At 43.2% G+C, this 15,094-nt stretch overlaps 1 protein-coding gene across 6 annotated transcripts in view; it reads left to right on the top strand.

The window, feature by feature from the left end:
• Positions 1-15,094, top strand: part of LOC132391118 (CRACD-like protein) — a 205,193-nt gene that overhangs the window by 75,951 nt on the left and 114,148 nt on the right. Inside the window, exon 1 of one of the 6 annotated variants that reach the window (XM_059963917.1) lies at positions 9,597-9,615. The exons of the other annotated variants lie outside the window; for them this stretch is intronic. The gene's annotated coding sequence lies outside the window, so the exon portion shown is untranslated. Of the gene's footprint in view, positions 1-9,596; positions 9,616-15,094 lie in introns of those variants that run through there. 6 annotated transcript variants of the gene reach the window in all.

The following is a 15,094-nucleotide window of genomic DNA, read 5'->3' as shown; positions in this document are numbered from 1 at the left end:
CAATCTGATTTCTAGGCCACTGTACTCTGGTGGAGTCAGAGGAATGGCAAAATTCCCTCTAATTTATAATGACCAGTGTGTGTAAGTTTTGCAATTTTTTTTGTCCAGTGATGACAACATGTGTGCACTGAATTGTATACGTATATAGAGGTATTCATATTAATAGCTAACAAAACACTGTCAATAAGAACTTTGATCTCCTCTGGGCTTCAGCTATTTTGCTCTCATTAATTTAAACTCTCACAAAACATACTTTGTAGCGGGTAATAAAGGATTTTCTCACTGGAGGCTTTGCACACCGTCCACATGTGACTTGCCTGCTAAATGATGCTTTTAAAAAGTCAAGCTTCCAAATATCATTTCATTTCTTCCCACTTGCAAATCCTCCAGCAACTTTTGCATTGCAACAATACACTCAGGTAGCATCAGTTTCCGTAATGTACATAAATATTTCTCGTAGGTGCACGTTCCTGACCTCATGAGCTTTCAGTGTAGGAGGTTGTACTGGTTCATTAAGCCATTCCACTTTAAATGAACTAGCAAATCTTTTGCGCTTCACGCCCTTTGCTTCTTTGGAATGCCACATACTGAATCAATAATTTCTTCAATAAAAACAGTATAAATAAGCCACTTCTAAAATTTGCAGACAAATCATTGCAAACTCCATGTTGTCAACACTATCTGCATCAGAAACCAGAAAAGGAAATGTGATTGTGTACGATCGTGAAATATACTTAACATACCAATGAGGGAGAGGGTGACAACCTTTTGTGTGCAGTTTAAATTCCTTGGGCACTAGTAGCAAAAGATGCGTGTGAGCACATCTTAGAGGGAACGTTAGGAGGAACCCTGCCATTACAGCAGTCATGCTTTGGGGAAAGAGAGCAGGAATATAGCTAGGTGGGAGATGGATAGACAGTGTTCCATGGGGTTGGAATTTAAAGAAGAAAGGAGCATAATTGGCTGCAACTGTGAGAGTTGCCTCCACAAATTCTTGCTCAAAACAGAAACTGGACCCAATCTGTGGCTTAGAGCTCACTTCCCCCAAATCTTGGAAAAGTATGTAAACTCCAGGAAAAGGTGCAGTTTGTGAATAAAGAGTAAAATAGTTTGGGATGAAATGAGAAGGAATATGCATAATAGCAGATGTGGAAGGTGGAATTATTTCCCCTCTTCTGTTCATGTGGGAAAAAAAGACAGGATGGTATCTGGAGTGCCTTCCCTTGATTTTAAACCAAGTGAAACATGCAATCATTGTAGAAACCTCAGTACAAATTAAAATTAGATTGACTATATTAATTCAATCTAAATCAATTAAACAAGAGAGTTTGTGTCTAGCTTGGGTTACATGACTTAAGGACACCATTCTAATAACTCAGCAACTAGCACTGGGATCCAATCTTTGCATGCTGGAATGAAATTCTTTGCTCTCATGGCTGTCATGGGATCAGTGTGAAGTCTCCAGTGGATGTAAAAAAAAATCTTCCCGTTTCTACACTAATTAGATTTAATAGGCAATCTTGCTCAAAGAGGCATGAAGTCATCAGCAAATTATAAAGAAACATCTCACAATTCAAATTAATTATGTATTCCATAATTCTGCATTGCATGCTCTTGTTTGTACAGCACACCTTTGTAGCAAAATCTTTATAAATAAATGAATTGTGGATGTAGTGGCAGAAGGCAGAGTAATTTATTACTGTACAGTGAGTGCATTCATATATGTATCTAATGAATGAAAATAAAGTACTGCAGATACTGGAAATCTGAATTAAAATGGGAACTATTGGAAACAGTCAGCAAGTGTGGAAAGTGACACAAACTTAATTTGTGAGGTAAAATTTCCTTGTTCTGATGAAGGTCCTTCAACCTGACGTGCTAACTGTGTTTTGCTTTCCACAGATGCTGCCTGACATGTAGACTATTTTTGGTTTTTATATTAATAAATAAGATGAGACAGTTCTTGACAGCACTCAGATTTTAACAAATGCTTGTACGCAAAATATCAATGATGATTATTTTCATTTGTCTAGCAAGCACAACATTGGCAGCAGTTTCCAATTTATTTTTCATTTTCTAGTTTTCAACCTATGTGGTATTTTAGATAAATAGCGTCTGATCCTCCGACATCACAGCTAAGAGATGAAAGTAATATAGTTTTTTCTTCACTCGTAATATCTTCAAAATATCCAGAATGGCCATTTTATTAGATACAGGAGCGAAACCCTGGTCTTCTGCTGCTGTAGACCATCCAGTTAAAGGTTTGATGTGTTGTATGTTCGGACATGCTGTTCTACATGTTACTGTTGTAACACATAATTATTTGAGTTACTGTCGCCTTCCTGTCAGCTTGAACCAATCTGGCCGTTCTCCTCTCTCCTCTGTCATTAACCAGGTGTCATTGCCCATACAACAACAGCTCAATGCATTTTTTACCTGTTTTTTTACACCATTGTCTGAAAACTCTAGACACTGTTGTGCATGAATATCCAGCTGATCAACAGTCTGAGATGCTCAATCCATCCCATCTGGCACCAACAATCATTCCACGGTCAAAGTCACTTAGATCACATTTCTTCCCCATTCTAACATTTGGTCTGAACAACAACTGAACCTCTTGACAATGTCTCCAAGCATTGAGTTGCTCCAATATGAATGGCTGATTAGATATTTGCATTAATGAGCAAACATAAACAGGTGTACCTAATAAAGTGACCACTAAGTGTGTGTGTGCACCAAATGATCTTCAATTAACACTTGTTTCTCTCCAATGAAAAGAGAATGCCAACAGTGAATGTATAATTGCATAGTCTGCCACCCCTTGTGTTCGTCTCCTGAATGTGCCTGAAGCACTTCTTTTTGACATATGATTTCTATGAATGGTTATGTTTGCCATAACCCAAAATAATGTTTAGCTAGGAACTGTCAAAAAGATTTTATGCCAGCTTTAATTGATGTTCTCCATTGGCTGGAATAAAATTAAACCATTTTTCTCTTTGGGGCAGTTCTGGAGTGTAATGTCAGTGGAATGAACTTCCAGAGGAAGAGGCTCAGGTAGGTTCATTAACAACATTGAAAAGACCCTTGGACAGGTACATAGTTAGGAAAAGCTTAGAGGGATGTGGGACTACCTAAATGGGAATTTTGGTTCGCGTGGATTAGTTAGGCTGAAAAGTGTGTTTCTATGCTATGTGATTCTGTTAGCATTTGGAGCCTTATTACTGGGCAACCTTACTGGGGGAGTAAAGAATTGCAGATGGCAGAAATTGGAAATAAAACCAGAAAAGACTGGAAATTTTCAGCAGGTCAAGCAGCAGTTCTGATGAAGAGACCTAGACGTGAAACGTTAACTATTTCCCTTTCTACAGTTCAAGTCAAATCAACTTTTATTGTCATTTTGAGCATGACTGCTGGTACAGTACATAGTAAAAACATTGTCTCATTTTTACTATGCACTGTACCAGCAGTTATGGTTGAAATGACAATAAAAGTTGACTTGAACTGTAGAAAGGGAAATAGTTAACGTTTCACGTCTGGGACTCTTCATCAGAACTGGGATAGAAAACATGTTTTTTCTTGTTTATTGGGCCTCTTACACAGCCAATATTTACCTTTGAGATTTGTGTAACCCCTGGGTCGCCTCAGGCTCGCTCAGCTCGTTCTCGTCTGGGGGGAGCAGCCTTCAGCCCCGCCAAACTGGGTAATCAGCTGGTGTGGATGCTGTGTGATGTCCCCGCCTCGCCCAAAAACAGACTGTACACCATAAGCGATTAAATGAGTACAATTTATAAAGGTTACTATAACTAAGTGATTAATAACAATACAGTATATATGAAGAAAATAATAAAGAAAAGGCGCCAAACTTATCAAAGTCCAAACCACTTCGTGCACAACTGTTGGAGCTCAATTACTGAAGTCTTCTGGCCACCATTTGACCCCCTCCGAACTCCTCGACTCGCAGCTCAGGACCCTCCGAGTGGTCAAGCTTCATCCCCTCTCCTTGGAGTACCTCCTGGCCTCGGACCCCCGCTTGGGGTCTGTTCCTCACCCAGTTTACAGCATCGCGTCCTCTCTCTCTCACCCCCTCACGCCGATCTGCCCAAAAGCCCGCCAACAATAGCTTACAGAGTCAGAACAACATTAATCCCAATAGGTTTACAAAGGAATACAATTCTCATTATCAATAAATTTTAACCCAAACAAGCTTCCAGCACTCTCTCGCAACAAAGAAGCATTCCTGCTTTTAACAAGACAAAGAAGCCATTTTGATTACGTACACGGTAACAAAGAAAAAAGAAGAAACCCCCTTTAGATTTGTTAAATGGGGAGAGGGAAGCTTGACCACTAGCTCCTTCCATTCTGTTTATCTGTTGACAAAGAGCTGCAGTGAATAAACAGAGAGAATAAAGCACTAGTTATGCTGTAGCATTCGCTGCTGTAGTGTTTAATTTCATGCTTGTGGATGAAGGTCATTAATTAGTTATGAAATATTTTCTCCTCCTCCATTGCGGGGCAGGTCACCCAGAGAATAATAGTGAAGAAACTAGATCCTGCTGGAAGAGAATTATGTGCTCACATTTCTTCCTACGTCCCAAATATGTGCTGATGGGTAAGCTAATTAGCCAACGTAAATTATCGTTGACAGAGGTGAATGGTAGGACAATTGGGAGAGATGATGTGCAGGGCAAGGGTTACAGGGAATTGACTATGGAAATGAAAGGAAGGGAATGCTTCAAGAGTTGATATGGACTCAACTGAAAGTTCAAAGTAAATTTATTATCAAAGTACATTTATGTCACCGTATATTGCCTAGAGATTCATTTTCTTGCAGGCATTCACAGAATAGAGAAATAGATTAGAATAATTGAAAGACTACACACAAAGAAGTAGCCAATGTGTAAAAAGGCAAACCATGCAAATAAATAATACCAAGAACATGAGTTGTAGAGTTCTTGAAAGTGAGCCCATAGATTGTGGAATCAGATCAGGTTTGAGGTGAGTGAAGTTAGCCACGAGGCATCTTCCTATGTAGTATATTTTCTTACCTCAGTATTTGGCTTGACTGAAGCGATCCCTGGCCGTTTTACCATTCAAAAGTAGCACTCCGTGTCAACTGTACAATAATCGGATCTAATAATGTATCTACACTTGTTACTATAGGCGGATTATCTTCAGAAACACTGTTTGGGAAACAGTTTGCAGAAACATCGAACGTTTGTGGAAATTTAAGAAGCAAGTTAATTGTGGCTGGGTTGCTAACATTGTATTCCGACAATGGAGGACGCGGAGTGAGTGCGGCCTATAGTGGATAGGCTTGTGGGCGGGGACGGAACATACTCCAGTGTGTAACAGAAGATCCTGTAAATGGCAGTGACTCATTGTACTAGATTGTCTCCTGTAATTGAACTGACTATCAAATGATAGGATGGGATATGTCATCAGTTGTTTGCTTCTGAACCTCACTGTTTTTTGAAACTACTGCAGCATTCTAAATATTTGTGATTACATTCAAAAGTAGATTCTCAGGGCAATACTCTAGGACATTTGGGGGGGGGGGAATCAAACCAGTGTTATTCCTCAAAAAGCTACTTGGTCTTGTCTTCCACTCAGGAAAAATACTTTCCCCTCCCCTAAAGCTGCAGAAAGCCCATCTCCCACCCCTCATCCTCATCACATTTTACAGGGGTTGTATTGGGAGCATCCTGAGCAGCTGCATCACTGCCTGGTTTGGAAATTGTACCTTCTCGGATCGCAAGACCCTGCAGCGGATAGTGAGGTCAGCTGAGAAGATCATCGGGGTCAATCTTCCTGCCATCACTGACATTTACACTACACGCTGCATCGGCAAAGCAAACAGCATTATGAAGGACCCCACGCACCCCTCATACAAACTCTTCTCCCTCCTGCCGTCTGGGAAAAGGCACCGAAGCATTCAGGCTCTCACGACCAGACTATGTAACAGTTTCTTCCCCCAAGCCATCAGACTCCTCAATACCCAGAGCCTGAACTTACTGCCCTATTGTCTTGTTTATTATTTATTGTAATGCCTGCACTGTTTTTGTGCACTTTATGCAGTCCAGTGTAGGTCTGTAGTCTAGTGTAGCTTTCTCTGTTTTTTTATTATTACGTAGTTCAGTCTAGTTTTTATACTGTGTCATGTATCACCATGGTCCTGAAAAACGTTGTCTCATTTTTATTATGTACTGTACCAGCAGTTATGGTCGAAATGACAATAAAAGTGACTTGACTTGAAATCAGGGGGGTGGATGCACTTCCTCCCAGCTCTCCCTCTGTAACCAACACCTGCTGTAGCATCTGAGAGTGAGGCAGGGTGGGGACTGCAGTTCAAAGGACCCCATAGTCACAGTGCTCTTAACTACTCTGTTAATTAACTTATACCAGGGTAGTTCTTTCTCAGAAGATGGTGAATCTCTAGAATTCTCTGCATCCCACCTGATATTCAAGGTAGAGGTAAATGAAAATCTGAAAGATTGGAGTAATGGAGAGTGATGGGGGCTTGAACTTGTATAGGTCAGCCATGTTTATACAGAGTGGAGGGACAGGCTTGAGGGGCCCCGGTGGCCAACTCCTGCTTCTGTTTACTCATATGTGCCATCTTTTACTGTTCCACTTTGTTACAGGGTGACAGATATGTCTGTCTGTTTCCTGCAAAGAAAATGATCTGAAATAAATGTTACTTAAATAATGTTAAACAGGCCCTCCTCACATCAAAACATTGGCACAGGAAAGCAGCATCCATCATTAGGTGCTCCCACCACTCAGGCCATGCTCTCTTCATGCTGTTGCCATTGGGAAGAAGGTGCAGGAGCCTCAGCACTCACACCAGCAGGTTTAGGAATGGTTAGTACCCCTCGACCATCAGGTTCTTGAACCAAAAGGGATAATTTCACTCAACTTCACTTGCCCCATCATTGAAATGTCTCCATGACCTATGACTTAAAATGACTCTTCATCTCATGTTCTTAACAAATAAATAAACAAGCAATATATATTCTATCTCTGTTTTTGTATTTGCACCATTTGCTGTCTATTGCACATTGGTTAAAAACCCAAGTTGATGTGGTCCTTCTTTGAAGCTATTATGGTTATTGGATTTATTGAGTATGTCCGCAAGAAAATGAATCTCGGCTGTATATGATGACATCGATGTACTTGGATAAGAAATTACTTTGAATTTAGAAACTGATTATTAAGAAAATTGTAACATAGAATCTTCTAGTCATCTGTTTCTGAATTTTTTTTAAGAAAGCACAGCATAGAAACCCTCTGGTCCAGTTGGTCCATGCCACATAATCTGCTCAGCTAAGCTAGTCCCATTTATCTGATTTTGGCTCAAATCCCTCGAAACCAGGGGCTCCCAACCTGGGGTCCACAGACCCCTTGCTAATGGCATTGGTCCATAGCATAGAAAAGGCTGGGAGCCCCAGCTCGAAACCTTTCCTTATCCACGAGACTGTCCAAATGCTTTTTTAAAATGTTGTATACCTGCACCAGCCACTTCTACTGGCAGCTCATTCCACAAACAAACCATTCTCTGGGTGAAAAGATTGTCCCTCCATGTTCCTATTGAATATCTCCTCCCCTTGCCCTAAACCTCTGCCCTCTGGTTCTTGATTTCCCCAGCAATGGGAAGTCTGAGAGCAGCACCCTATCTATGCCCCTCATGACTTTATACAGCTCTGCAAGATTGGCCCTCATTCCTCTATATGCCACTGAGCAAAGTCCGAGTCGGCTCAGTAATTCAGTCCCTCAAGTCCTATCACTGCATTCTCAAAGTATGTGCTGTTACAGTTGGAAGTGTCCCGTATTATATAAATCCTTGTGCATCCAATGTATGGCTGGGCAAGTAGGGGCGGTTCAAGGGCTTCAGCTTTGGCTACCTGACTGGTTGTGGAATAGACCTTCCAGAGCAGGGGTTTAGTCTCTAGGTGATGATCTGACCAGGGTGACTGCAGTCACGGTTTAGGTTGCTCCTTGTGGTAGTCGCAAGTCCCCTGGACCATCTCCAGGTATTACAGGTCTGCCAGCTGCAGCCCAGTTGCCCATCACTCTCTTTGGACATCTCTGGAAAAGGGCCAGAGAAACAGCGTGTGGTAGATAGCTGCAGGTGTTCCTCTGCGAGAGGACCCACGTGTTAGCTGGACTCCAAGGTGTTCCCATTTCAAGGCTTCACCCACAACCTCCACAACACTTCTCCCAGTCACATGGACTACAGGGTGAACAGGTTGGTGATGTCTTCACCCATTCCCTTGTATAGAACCATGGCTGTTCCAGAGGTACCCAACTCCATCCTACAACTACTGTTGGTTTAATGGGACAATTAATGTCCCATACCAGCCTTGCAGGGACAGCCAATTTTCCTTGAAGATGGGGCTGATCCCAGACTGTACAGAACTGTTGTACTGCATGGTTCATTGGAGGCTTGTTCTGGGGTTGGAGGACTGCTGGTATGGGTGAGTGGTTGGGAGTGAGGAAAGGAGTCTGTTTTGTTGCTTGTTGCTTCCTGTGTTGTTTGGCCAAGCATTGTGGGCATGCAGTGCTGCTGTTGGAATGTGCTGTGGGCTGTTCCCAGAACATCCTTGGGCTGTGCTGCTTGTTAATGCAAACAGTGCATTTCGCTGAATGTTTTGATAAATAAGTGGATCTGAATCTGAGCTTTGGCTTTGTCTTTGCTTATTTTAACTGCTGTGTGTTTATTCTTTGTGCAGCATTTTTTTTGTTGTACAAACTTCAAAGGGGACACCTGCTGAATGGGTGAAATGTCACAGTGGTTTCTGTGCCCTTGCTGGGCTCCGACATTTAGCCGATACTGTGCTGACCTGCTGCCTGGGAATCTCCCGGCAACAAATAGATTACACACTTACCTTCACATTACTTCAGAGTTCTTTTCACTGATGTTAAACTGCAATATTACAGCAGGGAGCTCTTTCTCAACAGGAAGGAAATATTCTTTTCTTGATCCTTGTTCTGCACGTGGGTTATAAAGCCTTAGTGAAGGTGAATCATATAAAGGTTCAAATGGCCAAGCTGGATGGAGAAAGGTGTATAAGGATAAACTTGGGATACAGAGCTACTGTATGTGTTTCAACTCTGAGGAGAGACCAGATGTACTGGGCTGGTTTTCCTTGGAGCAGAGAAGGCTGAGGAGGAAATTTATTGAGGTATTTTGAACTTTATTTTTGGCATGAACATTGAATTCTTCAACTTCTGGTAATTCCCTCCCCCTCCCTTCCCCCATCCCAGTTTCATTCTGCCTCCTCCTCCAGCTGCCGATCACCTCTCTCATGATTCCACCACCTTCTGTTACCCATAATGCTTTCCCCTTACGTTCCTCCTTCACCTCTCCTGCCTATCCCCTCCCTGCTTCCCCTCCCCCACCCCTTGATCTTTCCTCTGATTGGTTTTTCACCTGGCACCTTTCACCCTCCCCCCACCTTCTTTATAGGGCTCCTGCCCCCTCCCTCTTCAGTCCTGACGAAGGTTCTCGGCCTGAAACGTTGACTGCTCGTTTCCACGGATGCTGCTCGACCTGCTGAGTTCCTCCAGTGTGTTGCGTTGACCCCAGCGTCTGCAGTGTACTTGGTGTTTATTGAGGTACACATTATGTTGAAGGGCACTTGTGGGGGTCGATGGTTGGGAGCCTGGTTCTCGGAGTAGTGGAGTGGTAATGTTACTGTTATCGATGCTGGGTTCAAATCCTGGAACTCCCAGCAGTACCATGGGAGTGCCTTTCATTTGAAAAAGTTCAAGAAGGTGACATGGCGCCTAAGCAAGTGCCCTTAGGGATGGACAATAAATGGCAGCATGCTCAGATCCTTAACCTGATTTCACTTTCCTGCCAATTTTCTCCCTTCTGTTTTATTCTCTACATCCATGGGCACCTCTCCCTCCTCCAAGAAGCAAATTTCCTAAAATGCCCCTCTTTCTTCTCTTCATATTGGCTTTTGTCGTAGAATTTTACAGCATAGGTGTGGTAAACTATGTATACCTGTCTGGACATGCCCCTCTGCTGACTGCTCCTGTGGCTCCTCCCACAGACCCCTGTATAAAGGCGATTGGGGCATTGCTCCTCCCTCAGTCTCCGAGATGTCGCGCTCCCTTTTGCTGTTAATAAAATTGATGCACCATCAATAACTCTCGGAGCCTATCGTTCACTTCCAGTCTCCGAGAGTTATTGATGGTGCATCAACAGGCCCTTCAGCACAGATGTTCCATTCTGACCAAGGTGCCCCGTCCAAGCTAGTCCCATTTGGCTCATAATCTTCTGAATCGTTCCAATCCACGTACTTATCCCAACTGTCTCTTAAAAGTTGTCATTTTACCTGCCTCAGCTACTTCCTCTGACAGTTGATTACCACACTTCATTTTTTTTTACAAAAGTTGTACCTCAAGTTCCTCTTTTAAATCTTTCCCATCTCACCTTAACTCTGTGTCCTCTTGTTCTTGATTCTTAACTCTTAGAGTGGAGAAAGGCTGAGTGTATTCAATCTTTTCATGCCCCTCATAATTTTATACACCCCTGTTAGATTGCCTCTCCATCTGCCATGTTTGAAAAGAAACTTGCCACTGACAACCCCCTGTACTTCCTTCCAATCACTTTAATATTATGCCCCCTTGTATTAGCCAATTCCACCCTGGGAAAGGGTTTCTGGCTTTCCACTCAATCTATGCAGCTTGTCGTCCTGTAGATGTCTATAAAGTCACCTCTTATCTTCCCTATCTCCTAAGAGAAAACCCTTAGATCTCTCAACCTGTCCTCCTAAGTCTTGCTCTCCAATCCAGGCAACACTCTGGTAAATCTCCACATCCTTCCTATATTGAGGTGCCCAGAGCTGAACACAATATTCTAAGTTTGGTCGAACTGTCTACATAACGCAAGTCCTAGGGAGTAAAAATGTGTTGCTAGAACCATGGGGTTGGGAGTGAGCAGCAGGAAAGGATGGCGGATGGCTCAGGGCATGATGAAATCTCTGCTGTGGTCAGGGGTTGAAAGTAATTATCTGCCCTTGTACAAAATTTGGGAGTGGGGAAGCATGACTGAAGCTTGGGGAATGGGGTGGTGCTTAGGGTTGAGGATCACAATAGGGAATTGGGTGGATATATTGTGGGTCGGGTCCCAATCCGGTGCTATGACGTGAAGACATTGGTTACTCTCAGACTATTTTGGAAGAAAACAGGGAACGAGGGGACTGGTAATGTGGAAATTGGAAATAAGAACAATTTGTTTTTAGAGTGACACAAAACAAACCTGGATCGAGCCTGATCCTGGTTCGGTGCCTGAGGAGTTTGCATAAGATGCTCTGGTTTCCTCTATGATGTGCAGGTTAAGTAGCAGCTCGAAGTTCCCCTGGTGTAGGGAAGTCTGGGTGACAGGGTGAAGATGCGTCCCTACCAAGGGAGTGCACGGCACTCCTTCCCTCTGGTAACCTGCAGGTCACTTTTGGGCAAGGTGAAGCACCTGCTTAGCAACCCCACCCCCCCGCCCCCCAGATCAGGGGCACGTGAAGCCATGGGAGCAGGTGGTGGATTGTCATATGAACAGCTGCTGCAGATCACAAGTCCTGCTTACGTGACCACTGATGCCAGGCAGACAGCCTCAATGGCTGGGGTCACCCGTCTTGTAAAGACACTGCCCAGAAGAAGGCAATGGCAAACCACTTCTGTAGAAAAGTTTGCCAAGAACGATTATGGTCAATGACCGTGAGTGGCCACGTCAAACGGCACAGCACATAATGATGATGTTGGCCAAGACTCAAACGACACAGGCAAGTTGTGAGAAAGAATAAGTTGCAGGGTGCTAGAGTAATCCTCCAAGAGGAGAACAACTTTGTCGTGATTTGGAGGCTGTGTATCTCTGTGATCCAGAGAGCTATACTGGCTGGAGTCAGGGCTTTAGGCTTTGGATCTTCAGTCAGGGTCATCCATACCAAACAGGTCAAAGGGTAGAGGACAGACTAAGAATGGTCCATGGGTTCTCCAGGTTCAGGGGTTCAGCTCAGGGCTGACAACCCTGCCTGGCAAAACAAAATTGTTATGGAAACGGCAATGAAGAATCCTTCTACATCTGAGTGTGACGGTATTCCTTAGCCTGCACCCGGGACTTTGAATGACTGACAGTAGTGAAAATTGAGATGAAGCTATTGAGATGATGAAGTGGGCCTTGAACACCATCAGGGATGGAGGACCTTCACTGTTGCTCTGATTGCCAGCAGTGTAACTAACATTAACTAATTGGGATACCGAGACGAAGAGCAGGACTTGTGGAATTATTCTGCAGGGAGCAAGGCTGGACCATGTGGGTTGAATGGCCTCCTTCATATTGTAGTCAATAAATAAGTCAGAAACTCTGCAACAAGTTGCTACTGTGTTTCACTCTGGAAATAAGTGTGTAATCTTTTTTTTAAGAAAATTATTTGCAGTAAACTTTTCAGGCATTGTATTTTTTTTCTGTCTGTGGAAATATCCTCTTTGACCAGTTGTCTCTGCTCAGTGGCAACATGAACAAACTACTGAGTCTGGTGTGTGGGATTAAGACCCCAACCAGATACTTCAGCAATTGCTCGGGCTGAGTGAGATGCCTGCTGATGCAAGTGCAAATAACCTACTACCCTCTCGCACGGACCCAAGTTCCTATGACACCTCGATGGAAACTTTTCTGATCTGGGGATGGGAGGTTATTGTGTTATTTATCATATTGCAGTGTGAGCTTTCTGTGCATTTTCTGTTGTGTTTCCCCATGTTATTTTGTGGCGACACTTGTCGTCGCACACACTTGAGTTATGCTGGTTACTAACTCAAATGGCACCTTCACTGTATGTTTCCATGTGCATGAAATAACTGAACCTGAATCATTGATGATCCCTCAAAGCTATTTCATTACCTATTTCATTTAAGTTGCCATCACCAAGGCGTTCCATGTAAGTGCAAACCCGCTCTTTCATTCTATAAATGGCATTCTTTATGGCCAGTTTAAATAGGCTTTTGCATTGTTGGGGGTTCACCTCAGTCCTGGCTTTTAAGTAGTTGCATTTTCACCTTGGGTCTGTGAGGAGGTGACAGAAGCAGAAATTCCAGCATGTTTTGTGTTTGCCTTTCTTTAATCCAAGGCAGTTGCAGTATAACATGCACTTTACCCACTGTGACTGTGGTGTTGATGGTTCCGATGATATAAACACGACACAAGAGACTGCTGTAGCTTGCTTGTGTCGCACTGTGTTCACCCTGTAGCATTTCGAGTGTGGTTTGTCTCCCCTTAGCCTTGGTCTACATCTGCCATTGTACATTTACATTTGTTTAAATTTTGGACTTGGATTCTCTGCAGGAACTGAACGCCGGGAAAAGTTTGGCACTCATTCACTCAGTAGCCATTTTATTGGGTGCACCTGAACACCTGCTTGTTAATGCAAATATCTAACAAGTCCATCATGTGGCAGCAACTTAATGCTTGCAGATGTGGCCAGGAGTTTCGGTTATTTTTCAGACTAAGCATCAGATGGGGAAGATAAGTGATTAAGTGACTTTTTCCATGGAATAATTGTTGGTGCCAGACAGGGTGGTACCTCAGAAATTGCTAATCACCTGGGATTTTCACGCATTTCGAGTGTTACAAGAGCGGTGTGAGAAGGAAAAGAGAACATCCAGTGAGCGGCAGTTCTGTGGGTTGTTAATGAAGGAGGTCACAGGAGGATGACCACACTGGTTCCAGCTGCCAGGAGGGTGACAGTAACTCAAATAACCACGCATTCCAGCAGTAGTGTGCTGAAGAGCATGTTGAACCTCAGACTGGATGGGCCGCAGCAGCAGGCCACGAATGTACCCTCAGCGGCCGCTTTGTTAGGTGCATGACGGTGCCTCATAAAATAGCCACAGTGTGAATATTTCCGAGTTGTAAATATTAACTAGAAATCCCTCATCAAATCTACTCCTTCATGGAATTTAGACATCGTGTTGTTGGTAAAAGGGGCCACCGGTAGTGAGCGAGAAATTGCTCCATTTACTAGATGGTGATTGTCACTCTTGTTGTAATAAGGCAGCTGGCAATTGCATATGACAGTATGGAGCGGGTGGGAGGGTTAACACAGACACTGAGGAACGGGAGAATGAAATTGGAGGCAATGGAAGAAAAAGCTGTGAGATGATGACAGGTAATTTGCATAATGAGTCTTTATTTTGCTGAGGATCATCTGAGTACATGGGAATGAAAAGGCATTGAGTAACATGCTATGGGTTGAACACAGTGCGCGTAGTGGTGGCATCTCTTTTAATTAGGCTAACTACTAAAGGCATTTCCAGAAATGATGGAGGTTGTTCTCACATTGCAAATTAGCAATCCATGTTATGTGAGCCCTGTGAAGCATCAGTGCCCATAAGCACAGGTCTTGTATTTCAAATGCCAGCTTCTCTATTTGTTTCTGATTAAATCTGAATCCTGCGCTGCATTTCCATATTTTGAAAAGGCATTGTATAAAACCCAAGGCGATTTGTATATTAAAAAAAAGTGTTGCAGCCTGCACTTTCTGTTGGATGTCATCTTCCTGCCAATATTTAAACTGAAGTGGTCCACGCAGTTCTGTTTCAAAACCATCACCAGCATGACACATATCCCCAGTGAGTATATTGTCGAATGTCATTTTGAGTCAGGGTGGGTGAGGGGCCGCACAAAGAAGAGGGAATACAAGTCTTTATGCTGCCAACTTGATTCCTGATTTGACTCCTCAATACTTTGGCAGCGTCAGTGGCCTCCTGCATTTCAGAGTGTTGATTTAAACAGTTGCTTATTTGACACTAGTGTTAGGGTGTGCTGCCTGCTGAAATGTTTCTAACTGCATAGCAGATGAGGTTATAACTAAAAGCCAGAAGAACTGACAAGGCTTGCTAGCTTTCTGCTAGAAGATTACAATTTATGTATTACAGTCATGTGGACTGTCTGATTGTGCACCGCGACTCATTATTTTATTCACTTCAAATCCGCTGCTGGGAGGAACATTCCATTAATTTTTACGCTGGGCGCAGCTGATTCATTCTGTGTGTGCTCAATATACACACCTTCCAGGATTTGGTTGCACTGTAGTTT

The sequence above is a fragment of the Hypanus sabinus genome, chromosome 3, assembly GCF_030144855.1.
Source record: "Hypanus sabinus isolate sHypSab1 chromosome 3, sHypSab1.hap1, whole genome shotgun sequence".
NCBI classification, from domain to species: Eukaryota; Metazoa; Chordata; class Chondrichthyes; order Myliobatiformes; family Dasyatidae; genus Hypanus; species Hypanus sabinus.
This window is presented reverse-complemented; position numbering and strand designations above follow the sequence as displayed.